Source organism: Martes martes (assembly GCF_963455335.1).
Source record: "Martes martes genome assembly, chromosome: 4".
Classification (NCBI taxonomy): domain Eukaryota; kingdom Metazoa; phylum Chordata; class Mammalia; order Carnivora; family Mustelidae; genus Martes; species Martes martes.
The window spans coordinates 123,526,110-123,532,528 of record NC_137891.1 but is presented as its reverse complement, the minus strand read 5'-3'; the positions used below and the strand labels follow the sequence as shown (position 1 = coordinate 123,532,528).

Sequence of the window (6,419 nt, the reverse complement as noted above, 5' to 3'; positions counted from 1 at the left end):
TTTTGCTTAGGATGATATAAGAGTGATCTCAGGTCTTTAGTTCTCTCTGTCTAATGTCATGGATATAGGAAAACCTATCGGAAGGCGTCATAGAGAGTGAGAACCATGAATTTTCTCTTGTCAGATTTTTACCTTTGTTGTGATGTGTAAGAGCTTTGTTCCACACTACTGGAATCATGCACTGTCAGGTGGGGGAAGTTTGAATTCCAGAAGGATTGTGCTCAAAAGGAAGTGTGGCTAATTGTAATGCCAGGGTTGTCTTGAGTGTGATGTTGAGACATTCAGCCTGGCCAAACAATAAGGACAGTGAAAGCTCTGAACTGTTTGGACTCGTAGGCTCCTTCCAATCCTTCTAAACCCCCAAAGGGACATAGTGTTTAAAAGAAAGAAAGAAAGAAAGAAAGAAAGAAAGAAAGAAAGAAAGAAAGAAAGAAAAAAAAGAAAAGTGGAGGGAACCACCGTAACCACTTCGAAGAAAAGAAAGAAGTTAGAAAAACAAGCCAATGATACAGCATTCTGATTATAACCAAACAACAAAATCCTGCTCCTCAAAGTGGTTGTTTTGAAAAACAATGTATTTTATAATCTGATTTTTCACTTTCTGCTATTTCTTAGATTAGGTTTTCAGTATCCTGTAAAGGAACTGGAGTGTAATATAGGACAAGTCATTCCCCACCCACAGAAGCTTGTGACTTGCTTGAATTAAGAGAGCTTGGTCTTTGGATGCAGACCTAAATTTAAATTCTAGTTTTGTTTTTTTACCAACAACGTGACTTTAGGCAAAGTTCTTAACCTTTTAGAGTCTCACTTTCCTTTTCTATAAGATGGAGATGATAGGATTATTGAGAGGATTATAAAATCACCTCGCACTAGCACCTGCAAAATCTTAGGTTCCCTTCCAATAAAGAAAGTGGGGAGTAAGAAGAATCTACTTTTTGAGAGAAAAAACAGATTACTTCAAGTTTCTATGCATTTTTATAGTTTCAGAAATACAGTGAAGCTCGATAATAAGCTAAATTAAAAAATGTAGCCAAAGGATAGAATCATGATATTGTACAAATATTTATCTAAAAGAATGTTGTCATTTTGTTCATAGTGGAGAAAATTAGAAACGATCCACATACTCGTCATGGGCTTGCTTGAACAGATTACGGCAAATCCATTTGATGTAATACTAAGCTGCCATTAAAAATATCTCATATCTGAAAAAAAAATCTCATATCTGGATACTTAAAATTCTGGGATTATTTATAGTTTTTCACTGAAAACAAAAAGACTAATTTCATCACTAGAGGTGTCCATTTTTAAAATGGAAAATAATATATGTATTAATAACACAGAAGTGATCCATCTGCATGTTAAAGCTATTATGTTTTGGGGGCGTCTTGTGTGTGACTTTATTTATTAATTTTTTGGTCATTCTTGGTGTTTCCTGATCAAGAATAGTAAGAATTAAATTTCATAATTGTAAAAATGTATTTAAAAATCATTAGTCTTTGGCTTATACTTTAAATAATAGGACAATTGATTAGTGTTAGGGTTCTCTAAATTGTTGAGTCAAAGATAACAGTGAAATTATTTAGTGGATTATATTTCTGTATATGTCTGTAGAAAAGTAGGTGAATTCATAGAGTTGATGACATAATAAGGATATCTGGCTTATTTCTGGTTTATACAGATATTTTTATATTATACCTTTCAATAACCATAAGCATTTTCATTTATATTAGAATAAACTCTTTAAACGTATCAAGATAAAAAGCAAACTCTTTAAATGTATCAAGATAAAAAGCTTAGGTAAAATACTTGGTTTTCATTTGGTCATTTATACAGAGGGATTTCTTTTTTTTTTTTTTTTGGCTGAGAGTATTAAGAAAATAGGTATTGCTTTTATTTAGAAAATCAAGTACATGTGAAATCTAACACAGAGGCTAAATGATTAATATATGCTATTGAATCTGAGTTCAGTAGAAAATAATAGTGGTTTTTAAAATGCATTACTCTATCTATCCCTTCATTTATTCTCTCATTAATTATACCTTTCTTCTATTCAAATGTAGCTGAAGTTTAAAAGCATCTAATAGAACATTTAAAATATCATTTTAAGTGTAATAAAATAATCTGGGAACAACAATATTCTTACTATTTTTCAGCCTCATTTTTAGACTAATTAAGTCACACAACTAAAAGAAAAAAAAACTAGCTACTCATTTGCTTAAAATTGATTCCATTAAAATTTTATAATAGTGGCCTTTGTTGTAAGGAAAATATTTCGTGAGTCCTATTAGGGTAGTTAATAATTTGGAGAATTTAGAGGACCAGATTTCATTATGATACTAAAGTTATAAAGTCTCTCTTTAATTTGAATCTGGAGTTAGCTGATACACAACATTATTTGTTAGTATCAGTGGGTCAGTGTGTTAGGTGTTTTGCCAAAAAATTTGTCTTCACAGTTGATCAACGATTATTTTTAGTTATTTCTTTTTCTAGGCAGTCTCATGATTATTTTTGCAGAATCACTTTTATTAACTATGAATTGAATCTGATTTGTCCACTTGGAAGACTGAAAATGGATGAACATTCTGAAATTCAGTACATATGCATAGGGCTTAAGATAGTGATGAAAAATACACAGCAAGAAATGTGGACATGGCCCCTAATAAATACCCGGTCTCATCATCTTTTGATAGTTGATACAAAAACAGAATTCGTGGGGGACATATCTCTAACTACAGTTCACTTTAGTTATCATAGATGTCTTTGACTGATATCAGGTGTTTAGTGGACAATTAAATACATTCTAAAAATTATTGAATTTTATATATACACCATATATGTATATATACAATAATTAATGTTTACTAAAATTTAAAGGTTACTTCTTTTGAATTTTAAAAGCAAAATATTCAGATTTGAGGAAAATGGAGAAATACAATATATTATAAAGACTAGAGAAAATATTAAAGGGAAGAGAGTAATCATATGGAGGTAATCTTTTAACATTTTGGCATGTTCCTTCAATCTCTTCCTCCCATAAAGAAACAAACAATTACACACACACATGCCTCTACACACATACTCATCAAATTCGTATAAACATTTTAACCCACTGAGCCACCCAGGCGCCCTTATATAAACATTTTAAATAATTCAAGTTATTCTGTATAGAATTATGATTCCTCCTTTTTATTTGCATATTATATCATTTGATCTATTATATAATATCAACCCATACTATTGGATGCTTAAATATGTCATTTTCCACTAAACTTCTTTTTTCCACTGAATATTTTTAATGGTTGCTTATTAGTCCATTATGTGGGTAAGCTAAAATTAACTATTATAGTTTGACATTCAGTTATTATTATTCATTTTATTATTATAAATAATATTCTGATAGACATGTTTGGTCCAAATCTTCATATATTTCTAATGATTTATGTGATAAATACATTTTCATTCTCAGGGTCTAAATTAATCTCCTTTTGAGGCATGACCAGCATGGGATATGTGTGAATCACTTTAAAAAATATTTAAAAAAAAATTTTTTTTTTTTATGATGACAAAAATTATACTTAGTTTAGCCAGCTGAACTCAGTTTAGATGATCCCAATTTTGTTGGCAACATCCAAAGCATCATAGTCAGGGGTTGGTTGGACATATGCTTTCTTCTTCCCATCAGGTCTGATCAAGGTGTTGACCTTGGCCACATCAATGTCATAGAGCTTCTTCACAACCTGTTTGATCTGGTGCTTGTTGGCCTTGACATCCGCAATGAACACAAGCATGTTGTTGTCTTCTATTTTCTTTATGGCTGATCTTGAAGATGGCATAGTGATCAAGCTTGTTTCTCCTGGGGGCGCTTTTTCCAGGGTATTTGGGCTACCTTCCGAGATGCAGAGTCTTGGGTCATCGGAACATAAGTGACCTGCGGATCTTCTTTTTTTTGTGACTGAGAATGCCTTTCACCACTGCTTTCTTGGCGTTCAAAGCCTTTGCTTTGGCTTTGGCTTTGGGAGGGGCGGGGGCTTCCCTCTTAGCTTTTGGTACCATCCTCATAAAAGTAATTTATTTATTTATTTATTTATTTATTTTTTACTTTAAATGTACCTTAAATAGAATGATAATGCTCTTCATTCATTTAAAAGTCTGTTGAGTACCCGCTGTGTTAACACTGTTCTGGATGCTAGGGATCCAACTTATTTTTTAGTGCTAATTTATGCTGAGGCTGTTGAGACTGCTTTTGTCAAGGTCACTGTTTACCTGTATGTCCAGTGATCAATTTTCATATTTTTTTTAATGGACTCATCAGTAGCATTAGACACAATTGCTTAACACTTTTTTCAGAACACATTTTTTTCTTTGTGTCAGAGATACCACTCACTCTTGGTTCCCCTTCCATTTCATTGGCTCCTCTTTCTGTGCTTTTTTAAAGTTTGTTTTCCTGACCTATACATACTCAAGTGACCCAGGGTCCATTCCTTAAACTTGCTTGGTATTCACAACCCGGATGATCTCATCTTCCCCATTGCTCTAAACATCATCTATTCTCTAATAAGAGCTATTCTCTAATAATTCTCTGTTTTTTCTCCACATTCCAGACATATACTACCAACTTGCTCTCTCCAGTTGAATATCTTGTAGGCATTTCAAATTTAACATGCCCAGAACTGAACTACTGATTCACACTCTTCCATGAACAAAAAAAACAACATGCCTCTGCGGCTGTTCCTGGGGACATTCAGTAATTAGTAATGTCATTCATCTAGTTTCTCTGTTCAAAACCTTAGAGGTGGAGGCACCATATTTCTTCAACAAATAATTACTGAGGGCCTGTTATATTTGCAGTCTCTATTATAAATGCTGTAGGTCAGTCAGTTGGACACACACACATACACCCTCTCAAAATAGTTTATATTCTAATGAACTTGACTTCTGTCTCTCCTAGCACTATCATTCTATCAGTAAATTCTGTTGATTCTACTTTCATAATAAATCCAAATATGACCACTTTCCATAATCTGTATCCCTTTTCCATCCAGTCCATGCCACCATTGTCTTTCTCCTGGACTGTTGCATTAGCCTTCTAACTGGTCTTCTTTACTGCTCTTTGCCTCAACAAAGATTCTTGTCAACACAGCCTATCACTCTTCAATTTAAAAATCTTCCCATTTCCACTAGTTTAAAAAGATATATGCGCCCCTATGTTTGTTGCAAAATTATTTACAATAACCAAATTATGGCAGTAGTCAAGTATTCTCTGTCTAATGAATGGATAAGGAAGATGTGGTACATATATGTACAATGGAATATTACTTAGCAATAAAAAAGAGTGAAATGTCATTTGCAACAACATGGATGGGTCTAGAAAGTGTAATGCTAAGTGAAATAAGTCAGCCAGAAAAAGACAAATATCATATGATTTCAGCCATATTTGAAACGTAAGAAACAAAACAAACTAATGAAGAAAAAAAAAGACAAACCAAAAATAGACTTAGCTTTAGAGAACAAACTGACAATTACCAGAGGGGATATAGGAAGGGCATTAGTGAAATAAGTGGCAGGGATTAAGAGTACACTTACCATGATGAGCACTGAGAAATGTACAGAATTATTTAATTATTGTACATACACCTGAAACTAATATAACATTTTATGTTAACTGTACTGGAATTAAAAAAAAAAAATCCTTTCCATTTCAAAACAAAATCCAAAGTCCTTACCATGAACTCCTTGACCATAGTAGCAACTCAGCAAATACCTTGTGTGAAAGGTTGGATGTGAGGGTCATATAGGGCCTATATGACCTATAGGCCCTATGTAGATAGCTTCCTCCTTTACTCCCACTTCTAAAGCCAAGGTGAAGCTTGTTAATATGGTTGTCTCTGGTGGAGGAGATGGAGTGCACAGGACATAGAGGTTTGAGTATTTGATTGACAAATAGTCAACCTAGTTTTTGACAATAAGACCAGTCTGGTTAGACATGCCATGGCTGCTCTAGGAAGAAGAAAATTCTCAAATTGTCAATCTTTTCAGTGGGAGGAAGGTGATTGATTTGACATAAAGGCTTTACTCTTAGCCTTTTACCATCTTTTATGTGGCATTGAAGAACTATGAATTCAGATGCTCAAGTTATGATTCTATCTATCCATATAAAATTCTTGATTTATTTGAATCATGTGTATCTATTGCCCAGTAGTTACGGGTATCAGTCCCTCTGCACTCACCTCATCTGTTATCGTTAACAGTAATCGGTTGACCAAGCTTGGCAAGCTACCCAGACTTTAATCTATAAGTGGAAACAAGGAAAAAAAATCAATTTTTTTTGGTTTATATGTGTGAAATTAAAACACTTCTAGTTTAAAAACTCTGCCTGGGCTAAAAGAACTAACTTTGCCTCACTATCATTTTTTTAAACA

At 33.2% G+C, this 6,419-nt stretch overlaps 1 pseudogene across 1 annotated transcript; it reads right to left on the bottom strand.

Moving 5' to 3' along the window:
* Nucleotides 1–3,599: 3,599 nt before the first annotated feature.
* On the bottom strand, nt 3,600–4,059 carry LOC308342345 (large ribosomal subunit protein uL23-like; annotated as a pseudogene). The gene has a single exon. The product of its transcript is annotated as a large ribosomal subunit protein uL23-like (transcript).
* Between the last annotated feature and the right edge of the window lie 2,360 nt (nt 4,060–6,419).